This window comes from Alligator mississippiensis, chromosome 5 (assembly GCF_030867095.1).
Source record: "Alligator mississippiensis isolate rAllMis1 chromosome 5, rAllMis1, whole genome shotgun sequence".
NCBI classification, from domain to species: Eukaryota; Metazoa; Chordata; order Crocodylia; family Alligatoridae; genus Alligator; species Alligator mississippiensis.
In genome coordinates, this window is record NC_081828.1 from 190,413,940 (window position 1) to 190,441,114 (window position 27,175).

The 27,175-nt window shown below is 43.2% G+C and overlaps 1 protein-coding gene across 5 annotated transcripts in view; it reads right to left on the reverse strand.

The window, feature by feature from the left end:
• MPP7 (MAGUK p55 scaffold protein 7) overlaps positions 1-27,175 on the reverse strand; it is a 277,171-nt gene that overhangs the window by 239,043 nt on the left and 10,953 nt on the right. For all 5 annotated transcript variants that reach the window (XM_059729112.1, XM_059729113.1, XM_059729114.1 and 2 more), the window contains exon 2: positions 5,520-5,626. The gene's annotated coding sequence lies outside the window, so the exon portion shown is untranslated. The remainder of the gene's footprint in view (positions 1-5,519; positions 5,627-27,175) is intronic.

The following is a 27,175-nucleotide window of genomic DNA, read 5'->3' on the forward strand; positions in this document are numbered from 1 at the left end:
GGGGGGGGGGGCAGGCAGGAAGGTGGGGAAAAGTGGCAGCAGGGGCAGTGGAAGCAAGCGGGTGTGCAGGAGCATGGGGCCCATGCCAGTGTCCCAGGGCTAGCCCTGGCAGGGCTCAGACCAGGGTGGCAGGAGAGTAGGGTGTGGGCTGACAGGGGTCTATGGAGCTGGGCTGCACTGCGCCAGCAGGGAGAGAGGGGAGCTGGCCCAGCTCCACAGAGCCCCAGTCAGTTGGGACCCTGCGCTCCTGCCACCTGTTCTGGGCCCTTCCAGTGCTGGCCCCAGGGCACCAGTGTGGGTCCTGCACTCCTGCCCAGCTGCTGCATGCCCATTTGCTCCCAGCCCTGCCTGTCCCAGACCCACGGCACAGGCAGGGATGACCATGAGCAGCCCAGACCCCGTGTGCCACACACTTGCCCATCTGGGCTAAGCAGCAGCAGTGGTGGGGAGCAAGCTGCTGCTCAGCATGGAGGGGGGGGAGTGGGGGAAGCAGCTCCTCCTCCTCCTGCCCCTGGCACTCCCTGCAGCAGCTGCCCAGAGCCCGTGCAGGGTTTTCCTGCCTCTCCACCACGTCCCTGCCACCCATGGGGCAGCAGTGGCAATGGAGAGCGGACACAAGTGGCCCTGCGTGAGCTCCAAGTGGCTGCCACAGGGAGCGCTAGCAGTGGGAGGGGGAGCAGCTGCTTTTCCCCTGCCCCAGCAGCAGTTCATGCCTCACTGCCGCTCAGCCCGTCAGGCAATCATGGAGCCACCACAGGGCCCAGGCTGGCAGCGGCGGTGACAAACAAACTGCAGCTGAGGGTGGGGGGAAAGCGCCCCCACCTCCCACCACCGCTGAGCAGTCTGCCAAATCCTGCTCCGCGCTAGGCTCCACTGCAGCGCCTTTGCCACCAGCTCTGTGCTACCCAAAGCAAAAGCAGTGGCTGTGTGGAGCAGCCACACTGGGCAGCACAGAGCTGGTGGCAAAGGAGTCGCAGTGGAGCCTAGTACAGTGTGGGCTCCCCCAGCAAACACTGCCCAGCGGCAGCAAAGGGGGGGGGGGGGGGAGCGCTTTCATTCACCCCAGCAGCAGTTCATGCCCTGCTGCCACTCAGGCTGACAGGTGAGCCTGGAGCCGGTGTGGGGCCCAGGCTGGCAGTGGTGGCAAGGAACAAACTGCAGCTGAGTGCAAGGGAAAAGTGGCCCCTCTCCCTCTTGCCACCAGCGCTCCATGCAGCATCTGTTTGGAGCCCACACGGGGCTGCCTGTGTCAGCTCTCCGTTGCCACTGGGGACGTGGCAAAGAAGCACGATAGCCCTGAGTGGGCTCTGGGCAGCTGCCGCAGAGAGTGCTGGCAGCGGGAGCGGGAGCAGCTGCTTTTCCCCCATGCTGAGCAGTAGTTTTTTCCCTGCCGCCAGCACTGCTCAGCCCAGATGCAGGACACATAGGGTCGGGGCTGCTCACTGTCATCCCTGCCTGTACTGCGGGGCTGGTGAAGGTGGGGCTGGGAGCGAGCAGGCATGCGGCAGCTGGATGGGAGCCATGGCTTCTGCCACTGGTAGTTACATGTGGACGGCAGAGCAGACCTGAGAGGGAGGCAGCTGGCTCCTGCCCCACTCCTGCCACCATGGCTGAGCCTGGTAAGGTGCTGCCCGTGCACCGGGGCCTGCGCCAGGCCGAGCACAACCCTCCACTCCCAACTGCGGCTGGGAGCAGGGGGATTTGGGCAGGGAAATGCCTAGGGCGGAGGATGGGGAGGCAGCTCTGCTGCTTGCTCCTAGGAAAGGCAGCAGAGCCCCTTCTTCCCAGGCAGCCCCAACTAGGTCCCCTTGGGTCACCACCTGCGCAGCCCCCTCACCTGCAGGGTCTCCCAGTGCCCCAAACCCATCCAATCCTCACAACCCCCCCCCATATAAAAGTTTAAATTAAAGATGTAAATTAAATTTAAATCTTTAATTAAACAGTTTACAGGTCTGCAGTATAAAAAGGTTGGGAACCCCTGCCAGTGTGCTCCTACCACCCCACTCTGGGACCCATAGGCCCTGCACTCCTGCATGCCCACTTACTTTCACTATCCCCCCCCTCCCCTGCCACCACTTTCCCCACTTTCCTGCCCACCTGCCAGCCGCTCTGCACCCCATGGCTCCCATACCAACAATACCATACCCACACACACATCCCCACAAACCCACCCACCCACAACTCCCCACAAACCCCACATCCCCTGACACGCATGCACACCCCACACAATATACAAGACTGCATTCTGAGCTTTTATTCAATCTCTTCTACATATACAGCACAAATCAGATAAAAAATCTCTTTTTTAAATTAAATAAATATATTATTATGGGTTTTAATTTTTAAAAACCCTCTTCCCGAAAGGAGTACTCCCAGGGGCAAGGGTAGCAAAGGTCAGAGGTTAAGGGGGTGGGACTTCCAGCCCCAAGATGGTGACCAGGGGCAGGGCACCTGGCAAGGGGCAGAACTACGCATGCAGCCCTCAACAGCATGCCACATCTTGGTAAGCAACCCTTCACCCGAAATAACTGCCTGCCCCTTTTTTAAGCACTCACTATGAAGCTCAAAGTTACACCACTCCAGGGCAGAATTCTCTCTGATCTGTGCTATCCACCTTGCATTGCACTAAGATGTGGCCACTCTAGGCTACACCTTAGTGAAAACCTCCCACCCAACCCCCTCCTGCACTGGCCCAAGTCAGGCCCACTGCCCCTTTTGCCACCCTACCCAGCACTCCAGATCCCCACTCACTGCCCCTCCCTTGACCCCTGCTTACTTGTGGCTACCCATGCTATTTATCCCAGGGAGCAGGCAGGGAAGGGTTAAACTGCCTGCCTGGCCACTGCTGCTCTCTGGACCAGAACAGCAGCCTAGCAAAAAAAGCAGCAGTCAGACAGGTAGCTTAACCCTTCCCTGCCTGCTCCCTTGGGACAGATAGCAGAGGCAGCTGCAAGTAATTAACGTCCCAGGGTGGGGAAGCCCAGTATGGGAGGAGGAGAGGAATTTTTACCTTTCAGTCCTCTAGGCCCCTGCTGTCCTGAAGTGCGACTACTCCGAACTTGAGCTAGCACTACCACAGATCAACATTTGTGCACCTCACAGCATAAAGTACAACAAGGCCCTTAAACTTTTCAACTGGAGCAAAACGTATTTTTTCCATAAGCTGTGTTCTTGGAAGTTTCTAAACCAATTTACCTTAAGGTTTTCAAAAATCTGGATCTTAAACTCATACCTGACATGGAAAATTTCAAAATGGTCACAGTTTGGCAAAGTTGTAACTTAATCCAGGATCACATAAGGAGAAGTGTTATGCGACTGTCACCACTACCAGTCCCAACACAGCCTACTGGTTAATACATACCTACTACCAGAAAGACACCTACACATACGTTACTATATCCACAAGTTTTAGCTAAAAGGAATCTGACAGTTAAATCACAAGGAAGGGATATTCCATCTGCTCACCTCAATCACTGCAGTGCTTGCAAGGCAACTGCATGCCTCTTTTGTTACCCAGGTGGTATTCACTTGTTATTTTCTGTATGCTCCATTCTCCTCAACTCACAAAGGAAAGTGACTGTAGTAGTTTTCCATTCTGGCACAATTTTGCTAACTTGCCTATTGTACTGTAGCTACAGGAAGAAAGACAATTAGAGTGCTCTTTTCTGCTAATAGCAAATATAAGGTAAAATGAAGAAAGACTAGCTGAAAGAGGGGAAAGGGTAAAAAGGGACTAATCTGCTAATAACGATGGTAGAAAAAATAGAAATTAAATTGACTTGGCAGACACTACAGTTAGAAGACATGAGGGAAGAGCACCTGTCCACTAGCCCAAAATGAAACCCTCACATTTCCATTCCGAACAGACCTGTAAGTAGAATGCCTGCGTTTGGAAGTGCACAGGATGAGCACCTCTGCACCCTTTTTTTGCCTTGCTTCTAAAAGCACCCTGGCAGGAAAGTGTGGGTAAACCAGTATTAGTGACTGTGCTGCAGTTTCTTAGATCCTCAGTTCTGAACCTTTTTCAGTCAGCGTACCCCTTGGTCTCAGAGTGAGACTTTACATATCTCCTTTCAATGGGAAATTAATTTTTTTAGGCCCTTCGACCTGCGTTAGACAATGTATGAAATATCTCTCACATGCCCCCTGATGAGGCTTCATGTACCCCCTGGGGGTACATGTACCCCTGATTCAGAACCGCTGCCTTAGATGCTCAGTAAAAACTGGTACTTTCATGAAAAACTGATCTAGAGCAGAGAGAAATGGAAAACAAATGCAATTTGCAACATACATATCAAAACTTTCACTTAATGCTATGCATAAGCCTTCAACGGATGCGACATTTGTCCCATTATAGCAGCTGCTTTAGTGCAACAAAAAGCCACGAACTACATGGTCATTTTTTTTGCACTTAAAAAACCCCAAATTTTAAAATCCCAACAAACTACTGATCTGCCTCAAAAATTTCAGATCCATTAACAAAGTTGATGCTTCAGTTTTAACATACAGAGAGATCCAAGACACTCCCATTATTCTACATTTTCCCTTCCCACTCCTCTAATGGGGGGGAGAGGAAGGGAGAACAAGGAGCTGTCAAGGAGCCCTGCAGGCATCAGCTTCCAGGGAGCCATGTCCAGGCTGCCACCTAGCTGAGTCCATAGCTCTCTTTTTGTAGGGCTACAACACTGTTTTTGTAGGGCTACAGTTATCAAGTGTTACACAGACATGTAAAACTTGTTTAGAATATCTTGTTAAAACCTCAATAATTCTTTGTACTACAAGAGAAACCTTTACAGAGAGGAATTTACAAAAACTAGTTCCTTGAAAAGGCACTATTGCTTCACCTCTGTGGCAGATGTTTCATCTTACTTGTTAGACAGAACCTTCAGATAGCCCAGTTATAGTTGAGGCTCTTCAGCTTCGAGAGCAAAATGGAAGAATACTATTAAATACAATGAATTCTAACCCTGGGAGCAGAAGAGGTATTTCAGCTTCTATAAGGAATTATCCAGCTTGCCTCCTGTGCTGAGCTAGTTAGCATAACATTTAAATTAAGAAAAGAAACAGGGGAAAAAACCCTAAAAATTCTCCTTTAAAAGGCAATGTTAAAGAGAAGCTATTTTCAACAGCTGGCAGAAATAATCACATAAAAAGGTCTGACAGGAAAAAAACAGCAAGGTGTAACTTGCTGCCTTGCTCATTTGTACTGGCGTGCTGGGCAGGAGCCAAGCTAGTCAGCCCAAGTACACAAACAAGTTAACGATGGCCTGAGGGAGCAGCGCTGGATTTATGCGTCAAAGAAAGTGCTACTTAAGACAATGATAAGAACTTGCTTGTACTCCAGAGCTCTGTGCTATTATTGTAAAGGTTATTAATGCACCTAAATTGAATCTGGCTTGTAACAATGTCCTTACCAGCCTACCCTGAACAGCTCAAACATCAGCCATTGTGTTGTGTGGGGATTGTGTGATACAAGCTAGTAGAAGAACCTTTAAAGGAATAAACCCCACACTCCTTACCTCAGTGAGTGTATCTGGGAGACCGTGTCGCAAACATCATCCTTCATAAGATGAACAGAAATAGACTCTTGACAGGAAGAGCTTGCACACTCAACAACCAGTTGTATCTGGACAAAGATAAAAACAAGTATCGTATGAAAAAAAAAAATAAACCCAAAAAAACCCACAAGCCATTTTTCAGATACTATTCAGTATCTATTGCGAAGCAAAGGAACAATGCATTTACTTTCCTATCACGCACGTCAGTACAAATATGCACGATGCTTTCAGAAGGAAGAGTAAAGAAGAAAACATTTCTTGCCAGCAGCATAAGTAGGGTGACCATATGTCCCAGTTTAGTTTACTATAAAGGAACTTAGTATCTTCAGAAAACCAGTTAAGTATACACTCTGAGCTCCAAAACAACCCATCTAGAATAGATCCAAAACCAAGTTTCTCTCCATCCCCTCTCCATGTGGGACACTAAGACTGTCTTGGGTTAGTTGGTTTTTAACAAGAAAGCTACCTTAATATTTAATACTATTGGCTAGCTAGGTTTCCATCCAGGAAGAGCACACATCAACTGCAGATGCTTCCTCAGCCTGATGAAGGGTATTTATACCCAAAAGCTTGTTAAGAAGAATTTTTTCCAACTATGTGAGTTGGTCTAATAAAAGATACCATATTTACCCAAAGAACACAGCTACGACACATACCCCTGCAATACTATTAGCTATGCATTTACAAATTGTTGTATGGATCCTCTCCCTTCCCAGCATACTTCTGATCTCTTTTCCATAATTTTCCAGCACACAATATAGCAACTTTTCATATAAAAAATTAATATTATTTTAATGCAAGTCAATAGCTTTAAATATAATTCTGGCATTAACTGCAGCCAGCCAGTTCTCACAAACTACCACCATATCTGAAACAATAATCTATGTAGCAATCCTTATAATCTCAATTAGGACAAATCTTTAGAAGTCATAGATGGAAACAGTATTAGTTTAGCCTAGCCCATACCCTGCGAATGCAAGGCCTTTCTATACAGAACTTTGTTTTAAGTTAAGAAATTTCTATATTGAACATGGGAACAGAAGGTTATTGGTATATCAAGATCACTTAATTAGTCCATTCGTTTTGTGTTATTCATCTGAGCTTCAGAGGCCATTTGTTTTACGAAAAAATTATCATCCGAGACAGAAGGCAAGAATGATGTCTCATACTAAATCATTTTCTTTAAACAGTTTAAGTGCTTCACTCTAATTTTTCATACTTTACCCTTCAAGTGACCACTTTCTAGGAAAGGAGATGGTAAAGGAAAAAAAAAGTGTCTGAAAGTTTGTGCAATTTCTAGTCTATTATATTTATTAAATGAAACACCAGTTTCCATGTTAAGATGTTGTAGAACAGGTGATCAAAAGTAAATTCTACCAGTCTACACAATGACACAATATGTATGACTATTGTCCCCATCCATCTTCTCTATTCTTGCAGTATTTCACCACTTTCAATACAAAGAAAACAAACCCTTGTAAACAGATGCACAATCTATCACCTTGTGCTTCTAGTTCATTAAAGCATCAGCTCTCCAGAACAACAGCTATAAACATGGAAGTCACTTATTGAGCCAAGGCACAAACTTAGATGATTCCATTGTTATCAACAATTTCTGCCCATCCCTCTGCACTGCTCACTGGCTGGCTGGTTGTAAGGCTAAGGTTCTATTTAAAGTACATTGTCTGTAGAGACACTGTGTGACATCTGCAGAGTATATCTCATGATCCTGGAGTCCCATGTATGGTTTCCTTTCTGGTCCTTAAATTCATGATGCTGACTTATAATAATGAATAATTAATTAACCAATATACCTGAATAGCCAAGTTCAAAGTATTTTATTCACAATGCTATTGAAAAACATGTTTTAAAGTTTGTGTATTTGGGTAAGTGAATATGTTGCTCTGCAAGGCCATATATACACACATACATATTTGAAATTATTCTGCACCTCTCCTGTGAAAAAAACCCAAAGCAAAGCACATCATATATTGCAAGGGGCAAAATGAAATCACAGCACGATTATCTGAACAACATGTGCAAATGATTTTTAACATCAGCTCTTTTTTTGTTAGCTACTCATACCACAAACTTCAAGTTAATGAAGTCACAGTTCAGTCGAGACAGACATGTAATGTAACATAATGTAAAATTCTTATTTTTATAAGGCTATTTCCCCTTACAGCAGACTAAGGCATGATCAGTTTCAAAGTCAGCACCATGATAAGACCTCATATGCAGGATTTCTTTCAGATGGTTACACCTGGTCAGTACTACATCTAACTGGTGCTAGTGCCTGATCCTGTGTGTTTCCACTATGTCTTCCTTGAGATTTTGCCAGATAAGTAGGTATTGGTAATACATAGGTTTTGACTTACACAAAGTTTTAACAGTCTCTGCCCATTTTCATTCATTTTACCAATTCTATGTTTGCCTAGAATACCAGGCAATTCTTAAAACTACATCCAACTCTTGTATTGAAGTCACCAAGTACTATAACAATCTCATTTCTACAAGTTCTTAATCTCTTCAAGTTGTTGACAGAAACTGTTCTTGTCTTCATCACTAGCTTGAAAGGTAGGCATGTAGACACTAAACAACATGATGAAGCTATTCTGTGTATGCACTCTGAGTATCCTAAGTCGTATAGATAAAATGTTTTTTGTTTTGTTTTGTAACCGCAACTCAAGCAAGTTTTCCTGCCTGCACCGCGACCATCTCCATCTTCGGTGTAAGTAAAATAATCTTAAATCAACCACTAAGCGTCCATGCCTAATTCTAGCGTGCCGCCTGTCTTCCCCAACTCGGCGTGTCCGGGCTGCTGGCCACAGCCCGCTGCATGAAAAAAGGGCCTCGGACTGCTCCCGGCCCGCACACAAAGGCATAATCAATGTCAAAAAGATCCACCCTAGCAAAACTACCCGTCATCCTCAGATAGACATCAGACAAACTAAAGACACAGAAAAACACAGACTATTCAATGAAGAAGTTGTGAAAGCAAGTTGACCTTACAACTCAGCCATCAGGGCTTGGGAAAGCTTAAAAACTGACATATGTGATGATGCTATCACAGTGTTTGGCAAAAAAAAAAAAAAAAATGCAGAATAGTTTGAAGAGCGCTCTGAAACTCTTCTACCACTGGTTGAGAACAAAAAGACAGTGCTAACCAACTATAAGAAATCTCTAGGGGTGCACTGATAGAGATTTTTTGGGCTAATACCAATGGCTGATTTTTAAATCAAGCCATATTGGCCAATACTGATCTGATTGCCAACATGTGGTCCAGGAGCTTGGAGAGCAGCATCTGGCTGGTAAGTCTGTTGTGGAGGAAGGAGAGAGGGGGAAGGGAAATCAAGGGAAATATGGGCAGGGCAAATTGAGGCCCCTGTTGTGAGAGAGGAAGTGGGGCTGGTGCTGGGGCAGGTGCTACATAGCTGGGGCAGGGCAGGGGACAGAGCCAAGGCTCGTCAGGGGGTGTGGGAAAGGGGGGGGGGGAGCAGCTCCTGCTGCTACACGCACCCTGGGCGGGCACAGCGGGTGTGGTGCCCCCAGATCTGTGCACGGGGTGAGGTGGGCTGCAATTGTGGGCTGGAGCCGGGGCTGCGCTGGGTTCTTCCCAGCCGCGGGGTTGGGCTGGGCTATGCTCAAGGCAGGTGGCAGTGGTGCTGGGAGCAGGGGCTCTGAGGAATTTTGGGGTGGCTGTAGCCCCCCCGGTACCCTCCTCCCAGTGCTGCTGCCTGCCCCGAGTGCAGCCTGGCCCAACCTGCCCCCACAAAAAGAGCTTGGCTCAGACCCAGCCCACAGTCGCAGCCTGTCCTCACCCTGCGCACAGATCGGGGGCCACACGCCCCCCATGCCCTCCCAGGGTGTACATAGCAGTGAGAGCCACCCCCACTTCCCACACCCCCCAGACAAGCCGCTCGCTGCTCTGTCATGTGCCCTGCCGCACACGTGAGCTGCCTGGCCCTACCCCAGCCACACTCCCTCCCTCACCACAGGGGCCTTGATCTGCCCCCCAATGCTCCCTCCCTCCCCCCACCACAATAGATTTACCAGCCAGATGCTGCTCTCCAAACTGCCAGGCTGTACTCCTGGCCGCCTGCATGCTGCGCTGCAGCTGTACACATGCACGGGGCATTTATCGGCAACATTATTGGCCACATCAGCCAAAAAAATTCAATTGCCAATGATATCAATTTTCCTTATATCAGTACCAATACGATATAGGACTCATGTATACCGGTGCACCTCTAGAAATCTCCTAACACCATAACCCTGGAATATCTGACAAAGGTTCAAAGAGAAATGCAAAAGGAGGCTAAGGTGTTCCCAAGATTTTTGGCTGAAACTCTGATGATATTCAGAAAACAGCGGGTGCAGGTGATAGCTGTGGAATGTTCAAGGCAGCAAATGAGCAATTGATCCAGTCAAGAAGAAAACAGCTCTGCTGAAAGACTAAAATGGAAGTGTCATTATCGATAAACAAAAACAACTCAAACGCTGGTGTGGCGGCGAAGCACCCCCACAGGCTAGTGAGGGAGAGAAGAGGGGACCCACAGACCCCAGACCCCGAGAACAAGCCCCCAGAAGGGCATACGTACCAGCTGAGGAGCAGTGGGAGGAAGAGCCGCATCCACGGCTGCAGCCGCGCGAGCCGCCATTACGCCGGCTCTGGCAACAGCTGTTCCCCGCGCGGCGAACAGCTGAGCCAATCCCAGCGGCCAGAGTGGCCGTGGCAGGAAAGTTTAAAAACGCCGGCAGGACAGGGAGGGGAGGAGAGCCAGGGAGAGAGAGTACGGGTGTGCTGCCCGTGCTGCAGGCTCTCGCACGGAGCGGAGAGGACCCCGCCTGCGGGTCTCAAGCAGGCAGCTTAGGCAAGAGCTGGAAGCCTTTCGCAAACAGCCAAGCGAAAGGCAGTCAGTCAGAGAGTGCACGCCGAGGCACTCTCTCTGCATCCTGAAGCAGCAGACGCCCAGGAGGCAGGGGAGCGCTCTGCGGACAGGAGGAAAGGGGAGACAGCGGAGGCCCCAGGAGGGGGCTGGAACCAGGGGGAGCACCCACCAGCTCCCCCTGATTCGGAGGAGTATTATCTGTAAGAGAGGAGAAAGGAGAAACCCCTCCCAGCAGGAGGGAGGACGACCGGGAACCGGTCAGAGGCTATCATACTGGGCCTGGCAACATCTGGAATACATCGCCCAGCGGTTGGCGTGTGGACGGGGTGTAGGGGAGGCAGAGCCCCGTGGATCACCGCGTCTGATAACCGTGAGTAACACCGTCTATCGGGAGGCCCCACCCAGGATAAAGATCTCCACTGTAGACCCCTCTGAAGGTAATTGAGTACATCCAAGTCGTGGCAGGCGAGTTGAGGGGAGGGGCAACACCCCGATAGGCCAGGCGGAGCGAGGCGCAGGCTCCACAGCTGGACTGAACACTGTGGAACTCTATCCTCCAATGAAACTGAAATCAAACACAGAATCAAAAGATTACCACAGTTTGAGGTTATGATGGATTTGGACAATGAGCCTACATTATAATGGACAATTCTACATTAGAATGGATAGTGAGTTTCCTTTTGCAGAAAGCCATTAAAGCGATTCCTGAGAACAAGGCATCTGGCAGCCACTGGTTGCCTGCTTAAATTTATAAATGTGCCAAGGACAAATTACTCTGAAAGCTCCATGAAGGTATACTGCTATGTTGGAAAGGGGAAGTAGTACCATGAGATGCCAAAGACACTCAATTAGTACAATTAACAAAAACAAAGGGGATGTCTGTGTAAGATCCTGAAAATAAAGTGGGACAAAAGAATACCAAAGAGGTACTAGAGTACACAGGACTGACACACTTAGAAACCACTATCAAGAAGGGGAAGTTGCGATGAATTGGCCATGTCAGAAGAATGGGAGGAGACCATATCCCCAAGAATATTTTGGGCAGCAAGTTTCAAGACAGCTCTAGAAAGTGGTGTCACCCTCTATGGCAGTACCACAATGGGTGCAAAAATTATATGAAGTCATTCACCATCAACATAGAAAGCCGGGAGGAGTGTACAAAATCCTGTTCAATCTGGAGGGAACATCTAGCACCAGGTGTAGCTCAACATGAAGCAGCTTTGTTCCAGAGGATAGAAGCAAAGAGAGAGAAAAGAAAGCAGCATGCTGTAAACTTGGACTCCAACTCAGACAACATATTGATCTGTGAAACTGGTAACAAGCTGTGTCACTCCTGAATTGGACTTGTCAGCCACAAACTGATTCATCAGGCATCTGACTAGACCTCTTACATGTAAACCATGATCATGGGGATCAATGGTTGCCTATATATTCTTCCATTTACAACATGCCCCAATTTGTGTAATAAAGCCAAACTGATAGGCTATTATGTAAAATACTGGAATGCAGTGCAAGAACATTTGTTAAAACAACTCATTAATCTGTAGTTGTCATCATCCTGTTTTGAATGGGTATGTATTCGGTTTTTATTCCTTTATTCCAACTTTGTCACCCCTTTCTAAAGAACTTAAAGTGGTACAGCTACCATCTGAGGATTTCTGCTAATTAACAAGAACTACTTAAGAACTTCGCTTTTCATTAGAAGAGTATTAATAAGTATTTGTATAACTACACAATTGCCCAAATAGCAAAAAAGTTGGAACTGCAAGTCCTACAAGATAATCATTTTTAAGTTTAAAAGTCACAAATCCCATTTTAATTGATCTGGAAATAAAAGCACACTCTTGAAAGAATTATTAACAAACACCAGATTCAAGTCTTTCTATATCCAATGGAAAAAGTGACAATAGATGCAGGATATCAAAGTGAACAGTAAACTACATGACATTTTGTACGATTATTTAATAAGAATTTGAATTACTCACTGAAATGCAGTAAATTGAGTTGTTATCCCCATGTTTTTTCATTAAACCCATGCAATGATACTGCCTATGTAAAAATAGTCTGACATTCAATTACTTCCATTTCTGTTCAATTCTATAATAGAACATTTTATCAGGCTTATCTTCTAGCTGTCACATCTACCATAAATGCATGACAATTTAAGCCTTTTTTTAAGGACGCAGCTTCTTCCCTACAATACCAATTATTAAGTATCTTTGTTATTAGTTCCATTCTACATATTTACATATTTTTATGCAAACTAGGTAGAATTATGTCTACTAACCAGTTTGAAGCATTATGGGAATTACATGATTAAGACCACACATGCATCATTCTTGTTTTATCAATTTTTTACTCTATTATTAGCATCACCACTTTGCTAACAGAGAGTTACTAACTTATGGCTAGCAACTATACAGCCACATCCTGAGACCTGAGATTTCTTAGCTCTGTGGAATCTAGCTCAGCCAGTTCTTTGGATACAGGTTTAGTTGTTTTACAGTGCTGAATACAACCCCTGGTCAGGGACCAAGTTTTGTGCAAGATGCTGTAGACACGCAAGACAGATCTGCCCCAAGTAACTTATACTTTATATGACAAAACAAACAGATGAATAATATGCAACAGGAAGAGGGAAAGGTAGCAGATATAACATGCCATCTGACTAGCCACTGCCTCATGATTTGCAGGCACTGAGATGGAAGTGAGTTTTCAAGAGGACAGAACAGTGGCTTTACTGATCTTTGAGAACAAAGTAGCATTGGTAATTCATCAAATAAGCATTAAATCAATGGTACCACATTACAATAGGAGACACTGAATAGCTAACGGTTTGGTCTTTAGATGAAGTGACAGCAGGAGGGGGTGCAGACAAACACCACTATGGGTCATTAAAAATATTCCATTTTTGTATGAATAATCACAATGGGCGTTTATAGACTTGCTCCGGGAGGTGGGGGTGGGGGCTTTATGAGTGCAACTCTGAGAGCCGCATTAATTAAAGTGCCCAGAGTGGCACATGTATCAGCGTCCCCACACTGAAAAATGGCAGCGGGGCACTTTGAACAAAAGGCTGAACAAGCTTTAGTTTAAAGTGCCTCGCTGCCATTTTTCATAATTACAGAGCATTGGAGCAGCCTCCCTGTACATGTATATGAGCCTAATGACTCTGCAGTTAAGACCCAATTCCAACTTCGTCAACTGTATCCTAGCCACCTAAAACCTATGATTATTTTAATTAGAAAAAGTTATTCCAAGCTATTTCTTCCATAAACCTGTTGCAATGTTGTTTGCATAAAATGACTGCAACACCACATCCAAGGCAGCTATATGCAATTGGTGGACCACCCATATACATCCAGCTACACAAGAAGCTTCAGAATCCTTATACATAAATTGATACGAGAAGATGTAAATTTGTAACACTACTTTTGATCACCAGATACCTTTAACAAGAAAAATCTATTATAAAAACAAGTGTCAAACAAGGACAGTCCAAATCTGAGCTAAAGAAAAGGTCAATCTGCAATAACATGGCACTTGACACTGTACTCATAAACTAAGACCCCAGAGAAGGCATGTCACTGATACAGACTTGCTCAAGAGACCACGGAAGAATATGGAAGAGAGGGAGAACACAAGGGGAGTATACAGAGGAAGAGTGAAAGAGTCAACATAGCAAATAGTGGTCTCAGAATAAGGGCTAGACAGTTTGTGTAAGAACTGAGAAAAAGGAGAGTGTTTAGGGGAGTTACAAGGACAATACATTAGCTTTAAGGGTTTTTATAATGAACTTGTCAAAAGGGGAAGCATAAGAAAGCACAAAAATAAATTTTTGAAACATAATAAGTGGACAATGGAGACTGGCATCAATGGCCCAAATCAGAGGTGGGATTCAGCATCTCAATAAAGAATGAAAGAAAAAAGTAGAATGGGGATTGACTGGGCCTTGAAGAAGCAGCCAGGCACCTTATATCTGGTACAACACAGAAAGGAAAAGCAGTGGAGCAAAGGAACGAGAAGGGCAAGATGGGCAAAGAGGTAGGCCTGGAAGCGATCTGTGTGCAGGTTTCTTAATAGAGATAAATGAGAATTGGTTACGTCTGTTATAGCCAGAAAGGATAGTGCAATAATTGAGACAAAAGTGAAACCCTGATTTACAGTAATCTGATTGACTAGGAAAGGCTGGAATTTAGAGCTGTTAGATGAGGAGCGGGTTAGAAATGGAAATCAACTAGGTTTACAAAAAAGCCTCAGTTTAAATCCTCCTGTCTGGACAGAGTAAAGATGTAATCCAGTTTATAGATCATATGCAGGATAGTGATGTTGTCCAGTGTGGACAGCATGAATGAAGAGGGAGAGGCAATATCAAGTTATGACACAAACTATAAAGAAGTATAGCACTGTAAATTACATGCAGTTTATTTAATCTGCAGTTATAGTGAAAAAGTTGGCCTGAAACTAGTAAATCATTTGCTCCGTCTGTTTCAATCATTTTGGAGTTGGGATTCTAGATCTGGTCCTCTTCCTCCCATTTTCCCAAATGAAGTTTCCATGTTATGAATCATGAAACAGGTGAAAGAGTTAGACACTTAGAACTATTCTTGGTATCTCCTATTTTGAAAGATAAAATAATCTGAGCAAGATTTGCAAGCAACAAATACTTAAAAATAACTTGCCTACAAATTACATAACTATACAGAACAATAATTTTGATATTGCTGTAAAACAGACACATGGTATACTGGAGAAATAAAAAACCCACCAAAAACAAAAACCTACAACAGAGACATTTTTATAAATTTGTTTTTGTAACTCCGATAGTATGGTTAATTATAAGAATTTGAGGTTCCCTTTCAGGAAGTTAGACAAGAACAAACAATCTTTGGTCAGAAGCTGCAAATACGAAGTAACGCTTGGATTACGAGGAAAGAAGGAACACAAAGATGATCAGATTCTTAATCTCTTCCAAAGACACATGCTATTAAGAGGCTTTTTCAAATAGGATTCTTATACCTAAACTTTAATCCAATAAAGCTGTTAGTGCTCTTCCCATGCTTTTCCCTAAACTCTTCAGTAAGACAGATGAGATGGCTATCTAATGATAGTGTTTACTGCCCCAACCTTTTCTATGGGGAAAACTGGAATACATTTTGTAGTAGTCTTCCTGGGTTTCATATAAGCAGCTGGTTTAAAGTCACATTCTCCTCAAGTTCCTTTGCTAAGAATGCCCCTAAGCAGAAAGAATCTGCTACCAGAGAACCAGGAGCTTAAAGCCAGTGGTCGAGCTTTATCTCCAAGAGTACTTTAGAAGCAACTTTTTCTCCCATGAAGACCATCATCATTTTATACAACTGAAGTCTGTGACCAACTGTAGAAATGGAGAGGTGATCTGTTTACCAAGAACAGACACCCTTACATTCCCAAGAGATGGCCAGAAATTCCAAAAGCCAAACCACTAGGAAACCAAACTACCAACACAACAGAAATAAGAAAACTTAGAAATGAATGGCTGCCTCTCCCATTAGTGGTCTGCTTTCTTATCCAGAAAAATCAAACTGTCCAATTCTCTTTGAACACATCTGTTGGATTAACCCCCGCCCTCCTGCACAAAAACGCAATTTGGTAACTTCTACCATGGTTGCCTCAAGATAAGAGTTTTGCCATAGTAGCTGTAAACTTGGAGCTTAGGTGAAAGAGTGGGAAGGGTCAACTCTGAGGTCTGCTTCTGTATTAATGAGTCCATTCATTAAGAAATGAATGGATCTTTATATTTGGCATTTATTGTGAAACCGTAAGTTTCCACAAGGCCAAGATCCAAGTAGCAGACACAAGTAATTTGGTCGTATTTCTACATGCAAAGGTCAAGAGGAGTCATTTGCTGATAGATAAAATTATCCTCATCATTGAGTAGATGCGAAGTAGGAGAAAGTAACAGGACAGAATATTAGTTTATCTAGCTAATATTCTGATATAGTCAGACTTCTCTTTAAGATTTTGGTGACTGTAAACAATTGTTTCCAGAAGTAGAATCCTGACACATGGCAGCAGAGCCAACACAGCAGTAAGTCACCTATGAACAAGAATAACTTTCCTTATCCTGTATACATTATTTTCTGAATACAGAAGATGTATCAGCAATCACTTCCTATCCCAAGTGGTATAACAATCCCCTAAATATTGACTATTCTTAAAAGGAAATTAGCCTGGAGCTCCAAAGTCAAGCCTGGGACTGGGTACAATTCACTATCCCAAAGATGAAGATTGGGAAAAGGGAGAGAAGGAAAAATTTCATCCTCTCCACCAACTCATAACATGTAATTCCACCTTCAATCTACACTCTATGAGAGAGTGAGTTAAACTCCTGCCTCAACAAAAGCTTAATCTACTTGAAATGAGAGAAATGGGAGGAGCCTGGAGGATGGTTTCCTCTGTTCCTTTGTTTTCAAGGCAGCCAAAACAAATTTGCTAGAACTCCAAGAGACAAAGGCCTGGGTAAAATCCAGTCTATTTTCTAGATGCTATGGGACAGCAAAGGTGGTTAAGTTGAACTACCTTCTTCCTTGTCTTGGTGCATCTACCTTCTGAGTAGCTTGTATGAAGGAGCAATAACCTGCTTCTGTGTAGCAGACCACTGCAAAGCTAAATTATGGAAAGACTAGCTAATCTAGAAAATACAAGAGGACCTAATTTTTGGTGCCAAGGCCTGTTGAGCCATTTATTAAAATCTTCTACTGAGCCCTCATAGCTTACATACGTTAGTTCAAGACTGGTGTCTATTACTGCAGGAAATCAAGCTGTTTTCCTTCAACTACATAGTCAATATAACTTCCCCCTAATACAGTACAGCTACAGAAAATGAGCAAAACAATTGATTCAGGTGGAATTAGGGATAAACAAGAAAGACTTAAAAACCATGTTGCCCTACAGAAATTTAAGAAATGATAATTGGATACGAGCTTGAAGCACTTTTAAAATTCTTTTCTGGAAGCATTTAATTCATATATACATACTTTCTTCCAGATTTCCCCTTTCCAGACAGTTTCCCTCAGATTCAGCCTTTCCCTTCTATTTTATTCATAGCCCCTGTCCTTCAGTCCCTTTTATTTCTTTACTACTGTATATTTTCTAATCTCATCCCAACTAATTTTGGACCCTAATAGTGGTGGGAGTCCCCAACAGAAAGCATTTAAACTAAGCATGAAGTATGTAAAGCATATGTAAGCATACCCTTAGGTTCTTTATCCAGAAATGACTTTAGCATGCAACCAGCAAAAAATGTGCCAAGTATTACAAACTATCAAGAGGGCTTCTTCCCAGAAACAGACTGAACAGCAAAGCCAAGGAATCATCATGAAGATGGCCATACATATTGCAGACAGATAAGAACTCTAATCTTACCTGGGTAGTTCCAAAGGTGTCTGAATACAATTTATCAGGAGACTGCCATTTTGTGCTCACTCATTTATCACACTCAGAAAAGAAACTCTCCTTCCCAACTCATTAACAAGAATGCAGGACAGGAAGGGGGCTCCTAGGCCATGGCTGGCAACTTTACAAAGCTGCAGACCAAAACAATCAGATACCCTTGGGTCTGAGGCAAAATGGTATTCCAACATTACCACCACTGCTGCCACAGCAGTAACAGCAGCTTTTCCCTGCTGCTGCTTCTCCCTACCCTCAGCTGCAGTGCAGATGCAGCTCCTCACTGCCCAGCTCCAACATGGGAAAAATACCCCACTACCAGAACACTGCCAAGGCCACCTGACTCTGTAAGCCAGATCCAGTGGCCTTGTGGGGCCATGTGTTGCCAACCCTCATCCAAGACCACTGAATCCAGTTCCCCATATTCACAGTCAACTAGTTGTGCAAAAAGGGGACTCAGACCCTTTACTCTAATCTTTCACACATTACAGTCACAAAGCAACAGAGGAAAAAAACTGTACAGTATATAACAAGGTAGACAAAGGTGGCACCAATGTCTTGCCATGCAGTGACAGGGAATCTGTTAGGTTTATACAGATAACCCTAGGAGAAGGGCCTCACCCCTGATTACAGAGAACAACAATAACTGTAGGTTAATCCAACATAAAGACTAATTCCTTCCCAATACCACACCTGACAATCAGCTGGAGCTCCAAAGCCAAGTCTAGAACTAGGGAGAATTCATCATCCCAAAGATGGAGATTGGGAAAAGGGAGAGAAGGAAAACACCAACAACACAAGTTTAGAACAGAAATCTCGTTCATTAAAGTCTTTCGAAAATAAATGAAGGCACGCCTTTAACCTCCTTCTACATTTACACTCATCCTTTGGGGCTGCTTCTGTATTCCTGGTCCGATCTACCAGCAGCTTCTCCTTTTCTACTGAGACCTCAAAACCCTTCATTCCCTGAGTACGCCAAGCTGAACAGCTCCCACTTTTCTCCCTTCCTTACATTAAATGTGCAGTAGCTCTTACATCACCATGCTACTAGGGTCCCCAAATGTATGCAGCACACTTGCTCAGAACAGAAATTTTCCCAAAGCTGGTGTATTTTCTAGTGCCAAGGAAATGCTCTCAAGAACAGAATTTCAGAGTGACAAGAAGAGCAAAAGATACTGAAGGAAGAAATGATTACACAATTTAAGTGGTTATAGGACTTAAAGTGACACTTGTAATGCATAGTGGCAGCCAATACCTTTGGAAAGTAGTATTCTGTCTACAAACAACACTGCATTCAATACATTCAATAACATTCACTGATTGAAGTCTAGGTTACTGAAGAAATACACCTGCAGTCCTTGCCTATCTTTTCTGCTTGTTGGTTATGCTGAGTAAAAAGCTTTAACTTAATGTTCATGCTTTTGGCTCATATATTTCAGCTATCAAATTGAAGCAGAATATCAAATGAGCCACTAAATTCGATACATGCTGATCTATGTGCAAAGGAGATAGTGACAGCCAAGACAGAGGAATTGCAAGCTCCCAGAAAAACTCTCACTAAAACAGCATGGCTTCAGTATTTTTCCCCCGTATTTTAATTAAGAGGACTCGAATTCAATGCCAACTCTAAATATTAATTCAAGCCAGAAGATTTTGGTATGACAAACATGACAAAGATTGCATTAAAGTGACACTCAATTTGATAACAAAAGCTCCTAAAGTTCAAGAGTATCACTTAAAAGTTTCTGCTTAATGAAAGGGTATAAGTTGTGGTCATGTTGGTCTAAGGACATAGGCAGACAACATAGGCGACTGGTAGGGGGTGCACATGCCCCCCTGACAGTATGGGTGTCAGTCGTCAGCAGGGCTGGTGCCCCACCCGACAGGGCCACCACCATCAGTGGCTTCTGCAGGTGCCCCCCCCACCCCCAGATTCAGGAGGCACCAGTCACTCATGGCAGACAAGGTTCTTTGGGTAATACCTTTTATTAGACCAACTCAAATAGTTGGAAAAATTCTTCTTAGGAAGCTTTCAGGTACAGAGACCCTTCAATAGGCTGAGGAAGCCTGACACAGGGTCTCTGTACCCAAAAGCTTGCAAAGAAGTATTTTTCCAACTATTTGAGTTGATCTAATAAAAGATATCGGATTTACCCAAAGAACCTTGTCTGCTTAATGAAATACTTGTCTTTAATATTTCCCTAACATGTTCCCCAACATCCCCTTCTGTGCATCTTCATCTATCCTCAAAATTAAGCAGCTGCTTTTTAGAATGCAATGCTAAACGGATGATAGGACATATGCATAATATTACATTTGGAAACCTGAGTGAAAACTGGCAGGAGTTAGTGTTGAGCCATCTGGGATACCACACATGCACTTGCAGTTAACAGTGCCAAGCATGAACACTAAACCACTCTAGCACTAAGCTAAAAATTCTTGCAGATCAAATTTGCTTACTCTATACAAGTTGCATAATATTACAAGAAAAAAAACTGCGGATCTGCTCAACTTCAGAAGTCAAGCCCAGAAGGGACACAATTATAATGGTGCATAAGGTTTTGGGGTTTTTTTTTCCTGAACATGATTCTATTTCCTTTGTTAAGTGCCTTTAAAAAGGGAAATCCTGTTCCATATTAAAAACTTTTACAGGCCTTAAGAATCAAGTTCACTGAACATGTGTTAGTCTCTGCTCTGAGCTGTCCAAATTGACTCACATCCCTGGCATGCATCAAACCTGTGCTCTGTCCGTCTGCAGTTATGTCCCTGTGCTATCATCTGACACTCATGACCTATTTTAACTTAGGCTGCAACACGTTTTACCCTTTGTAAATCTTAGGACAGGTTGCAATGATGTTTTTCCATCAGGAAGAATAATTCAGTCACAGCATGTGTTTCACATCACAGGAAGCTAAGGTTTTTTTTCTGTTTTTAGCAACTAAGCCATGTAATACAAAACTGTTTCTATTATATTTGGAATTTTAAATTTAAAACGACTCACAGATAGCACACGCCACCCAAAAGAAGCCTCTTAGGCTGTATCCAGAGGAGCGCAGATGTACGGTATGTGGTGCCACACAACACACATGCAGGCATTCACCACACTGCTACCTTGCAGCACGGGGGGAGGGGGAAGCAGGAGGAGGAGGGGTTGACCCCAGGAGATCCTGTGGTCAAAAAAAAAAAAAACAAACAAAAAAACATGCCAAAAAACAGCAGGGCAACACACACAGCAGCAGCATGTGCTGCCTAAAACCTAGCTGCTAGCCAGGCTCCCAGCTTCAGAAGCACCATGGCTGCAGCTCCCCGAGGCCCCCAGGACCCCAGGTAAGACTGCTGGGGCCAGCACAGTTGCTGGCCCCAGCCTTCCCTACTCCACCCAAGGTAACCTACCATGAGCCATACCGTGCATGACATGGGCACTCCCTGGTATGGTGCTGCTGCTGCTTGTCCCTGGGGAAACAAACAGCCACGCTCATCTGGACACGGCCTTAGAGACTTAAAATCCAAACACTTAGCAGTTGAACCAATGATTAGGGTGATTTGTATGGGGCGATGTTTTTCTACTGAACAGGGAGTTACAGATCTAGAAGGCACAGTTGACACTATAATAAGTTGCAACATAGATTAGACACCTGTACTTTCAGAAAAATGCATATGGAAAATTCCTGCAAATACTTCCAAATGAAATTAATTCAAATTAGCCTTCCAAAACTAAGAAGGTAAGCATATTCCCTAAACAACCTGATGGTTTTCCCCCCTCACCTTTCATCAGCATCTGTGCAGAGCTTCATTTAACAAGTGTCTTGCAGTTCATTTCAAAGAAACAACAGGGAGCTCTGTACCTTTTGCACAAAGAAGTAACCATATTTACCTGAATCCAAGGCAACCTTGAATTTAAGACAACCCCTAATAATTATATTCTACACACAGAAAATTTATAAATGTTATAATTTTCCATGCATCAAATCTAATTATTAGAGGATCATCTTACATATGTCCCAACCACTGCTGCAGCAGGGAAAGCAGTAGCAGGTAGGCAGGTGGTATGGGAGGCATTAAAGGGGAAGAGCAGGTGACAGCCAGTAAAGGGGTCAGTGGTAGGGGGCTAGTGGTATGGAGGGGGAGGGGGAGCAGGGACAGACAGCTTGCTTCTTGCCACCAGACCCCCACCCCCACTTACCCCTTCTTAGTTGTGTCCACACTTAAAAAAAAATTAAAAAATTAAAAAAAAAAAAAAAGATTCTCCTTCTCTAGAGAATTCTTTTAATAGTTTGTAATAAGAGGAAAATCTTTGAAACCATCTTCAAATTTGAAGGAATGCTTCAAGGTATACTCATCAAATGTGTTCTTTTTTCTGCCCATCAAGGAATGTTACAACTGTACAAAAAATGAGAGGTCTGGAAAGACCTACCTGGGACACTTTGAGACTGTTGGATTTTTCAAACCTTTGCTTTCCAAAAATACCATATTTACTTGATTCCAAGACAGTCTTGAAATTTCCCAGGTAACTCTTTTCAGAACTCTCATTTTCTGTACAGCTGTAACCCCTTTTTTGATGGGCGGAAAAAAAGAACACATTTGAGTAGTATACCTTGAAACATTCCTTTAAATTTGAAGATTGTTTCAAATTTTTTGAATAAACCCCCTCCCTGCCCACTTCGCCTCAGGGGGTCGGTCATGCCAGCTGGTGTCTAGTCACACCCCCACCCCGGCAGCAGCGAGGGAGGGGGACCCTGACACAGGCTGCTGCACCCCGGCCAGGCAGACCCCGGCTGGGGTCCACGTTTCTGAGACAGGGGACAGAGGGGGGAATTAAAACACCCATCTCCGTTTGCTTCACGCTGCCACGGGTGCTGGCCATGCCCCCACCACTGAAGCCACGATGGTGATAGTGGGAAATACCTGGCAGGAGATGCTTCCCCCTTGCCTCTCCAGGCACACCCCAGCTGGGGTCCCTGAAAGCAAAGGTGGGCCTGGCCACGTCCCCCCCAGCACAGCTTCCCTGCAGCTAAGGGCTCGCTCTAGCAACCTCCACCACCCACTCTGAGCCACTGCAGATATGTGCCTGCACTTCCTGAGTCAAAAGTGAAGTTCTATTCATTTGCAAAGTGGTTCCATCTACGCAGGTTAAACTAACCTGCAATGACTGAATCAATTCAGACTCTGGCTTTTTTAATGTCTGTCACTAGCCAATAAGTGACACATACTGCTCCTGCTGTATTTCCCCATATATAATGCATGCTCCAATTTCCAGAAACATTTTTTTTTAAAGGGTGAATGAATGTCCTTTGGGAGAAAATACGGTAATCTGCTGTCATTACAGTATTTCAATTAACTAAACATTTGTAGTATATAAAGTATATTAACAGCCATTTCCAATTTTTAAGAATTTAAATAAAAATGAAAACCATTTTGGATGTTAAATACTTGTTGGGAGGAACTAATGATACTTCTCACCCTACCTGTAGCAAGTGGGCTACAAGTAGAGTAATTATCTCTATTTGCTTTTATATAGGTACAATTTTTTTTCCAGATTGTAAGCTCAGCCTTCTATTTTAGAGCTGTTGTCTCATTGCCTTTATTTGCCATTCATGTAAGCTCCGCAAAAATATAACTTCAATTCCATAGCTCTAACAATATAAATAATGGGAGAAGAGAGCTTTTTAGTTATAACAATGTAGGTAGAATATTTTGCTTAAATGAAAAAAAAAGTTTCCCCTCCCCACTGCCAAAAAGGCTATTTTGGACTAATTTTGTGCCTTTTCTGGCATTCCTATTTAATAGCCCAAACAGATCAACTCCAATGTACAGATCTGATATTTTTTCAGGAACAGATTTAGTTAAACGTCATCCATATCTATGCAACCAAGGCTTATTTGCATGATTTAGCACTGCTATGAAAATGTTTACAGAATACTTCATGTAAAGATTATACACAGAATTCTTACTGAATTATGGAGTAGGTGAAAAAAAATCACAAAGTCTAAAGGGTCTAAAATACAAACGAATTAAGTGCTTTATACTTAGGTTTATGTTGATGTACTACAGGTGGAAGGCTCCTTTCTTTTATCAGTATTGGTAAAAAGTAGAACACACCCTTATCAGGAACTAGAAAAAGCAGCTACTTGCAAAGTGCTAAAGCATCTATACTTCCATGTCACTCAGCCTTCCAGCTAATAGTACCAGCACAAGGCATGGCTGTCAAACAATCTGACATCACAACTATTACAACTTTTAAAGATAACCTCCCCCTCTCTTTCAATAGTGAAAAGGAATTTGCACAGCCTCTCATTCTCTTCCAGAAGGAAAGGAAAACAGAGCAAAATCTGTCAATCAGATACCAGTATCCTCAGAGTATAGGCTAGATAAAGATCAGACAGAGGGAGTGTCCCCCAAAACCTGTACCTTAAAAAAGCATGCTTTTCATACCAAGTATAGAACTTCAAATCTTTATTAACAGTTCACTTTTACCCAGTCACCTATGAAGCTGAGCAGTCCTTTCATCCCATATCTGCCAAGGAAGCTGTCCACTAGTCTGCACAAGGTTAGTGATCAATAATCCCTATGCTGTTTAATTACCCCACCAACTCTGCATCCAAGAAATATGGCCAACAACTACTTTGCAATCATTTAAATCAGAAGTGTCCAACATTTGGAAAGAGGCTGCAGGGAAGATAAGACAACTTTTACGATTCCAGACTAAGATGCTCTAGCTACCACAATGTATTAAGTCTTATGCCATACCCATTCAATTAACAGTATTTTAAACATCTTCTGCCACCCAAACTAGAAACAAATAGTGATAATAGACACGTTTTAATTAAAATGTTACTTGTTTTTAAGAACATTTCTTGAACATATTCTCAGTCAACTTTCTGCAGTCTGACATGTAACGTGTTGCTACCATTTGCATGTTGATGACCACTACAAATGCTTTGTGTATGGTCAACCTCCAACTGCTTGGCAAAGCTAAGTATAAGCACACAATTCCGGTGCTATCCTCTCAAAGGCTCCCTGCCACAATCACGTGCAATGTTATTGCCTCCAATAAATAAGGCTTTCCAGGTGAATAGTTCCCAATGCCAAAGCAATAAGCCCCTGTTCCTCTTTGCAACTACAATGTCCCATGGCAAATGTTCCAAGAGTAAAACAGTTCACCAGGGAGGCTCAGGAAGAAGGAATTTCCATAGCAGATAGACCCATACTAGACAGTCTTCCTGTAAAGGTGAAACTGTTAACAGTTCTTACAGAAAGAACTGCAAGAGTTGTTTCAATTTAATTTTCCTTCATTTTTTTCCTCGCACACAAAATCTTATTTATAAAAGTATATAATCCACAAATGCAGTGCCACATGTCCATGTTAACAACATCACAGAGTCAGAACACTGTTAACATTTTAGAGGCTGTACCTGGCACCCCCTCATGCTTTCTGGAAGCCCTACTGCTCCCACTACTGGATGCTTATCTTGCTGGGATCCTATAACCCCAGCTGACTTCCTGCCCTTTGGGCAGGGGGCTGGACTCGATGATCTTCCGAGGTCTCTTCCAGCCCTAACGTCTATGAAATCTATGAAAATCCCATGGCTCCTCAGAGGAAATACTCACCAAGAGAAATAGTCATGGGGCAATTCTGAATATAATCTCTACGGAAGATTGAAATGGGTTCCTTACTCCCATCTTATTCTTCCTAGCTCACAGCTCTTTGTCAGACAGAATGCTTTTCTTCCAAAAACTGAATTTAAATGAAATTTAGAAATTTCACCAGAGTAAGTGCAATTCTATATTAGGAACTAATTATGTTATTCAAATAAAGAACAAGGTTTTGGCTGTAAATTAATACAATACTCCTTGATCTGTCCCCTATACTGATACTACTATGAGACCTGCACTGTTTTGAAGTAGCAGGAATATGCCACTCCCCAGCCAAAAGCTTATTGCTGATGTGACAGCCCTACCTCATTCCCGTTTTGTACATGCTTGAATGAGGCAGTGAATTTTGACTACCTATGTGAAACAAACATACTTCACATATCAGCCTACAACCATCAAGAAGAGATGAAGAGGTGCCGCTGAGTGAAAGTTTCATTTAACTCGTGCAAAATACTGTATTTTTTACTGTTTGGTATTAGATAAACGATATGCATATGAAAGTTAACAGTGCCCAATTTGCTGAAAATCTAGCTGTAGTGTTTTCACAAAACTTTACATGTAAAGTTACCAGTTGTAAAGTCCGTAAGAATCCTGTTTTGTAATAAAGTAAGAAAAAAGGCTAATTTAGCAGTATTTGTTTGTAGTATAATATTAAAAAGTGTGTTATTGAAATTGTTTCTTGGCTCATTATACAAAAATAAAACTACCCCGGCACAACTGACTCCAAAATAACCATGCTTATTAGCTACATGCAAACATAAAATGTAACTTGTGTGATGCATTCTGCTGTTCTGACTGGTTTCTGATGGCTTCTAAGATGTCCTTTTCCCACACACTAGTTACTACCTTTCATTTTTTTTTATGCTGTAAGAATCACACAAACACTTTCCTTTCTGAGGAATGTTGAGAACTCTTCACCTACAAATGGAATATATCCACTTCCTTTCCTTGCTAATTCCATCCTACAAATGCCAGCACTGTTTAACCAAGACTGTATAAACGTATGAAATGGCTATCAGTGTTTTTTCATCCAAAAGAACTCTCTGTAATGACAACAGCTTTTTTTAATACACTCTAGTTTCCACAAATAACTTTGAAGTCTCTCCTGATCTAATAAATATTTTAAAAAATTAATACATCAAATTACACTGAAAATGAGTTAGAGGGGGGAGATTAAGGGATTTTCTGAGTGAGGCATTTTATTTCCTGAACAGACAATTAATGGCATTTGCTAACAGCCAGCTGAGATCTTGTATATAAACAAATAAAATGTGTCTTGCTTTCTTTCAGGTGACATGCTATCGCAAAGACAAATCTGATGGAAATAGTCAAAGGTCAGTTTTTTGTATGTGATCAAACAGTTACAAGTGCAATGCATAAGATACAGGCTCACTCTTACCAAACTGAAATTTCTTCTCTGAAATAATGTAACACATTGAACTTTGTTATAATTTTTGAGTTTAAGTGCTAACTAAAGACATTTCAGAGATTTTCATCTCTGGTTGTTTACTCCAATGGTTACAGATCACTCCATTGTTAAAAGTCATTTGTTTGAAAATGTGCATTTTCAGCTTCCAGTCATTGGTACTTGTTATCTCTTTACTTTTTTAGCCCAGCTAAAGGATGTCAGGCTAGTCAGCCTGT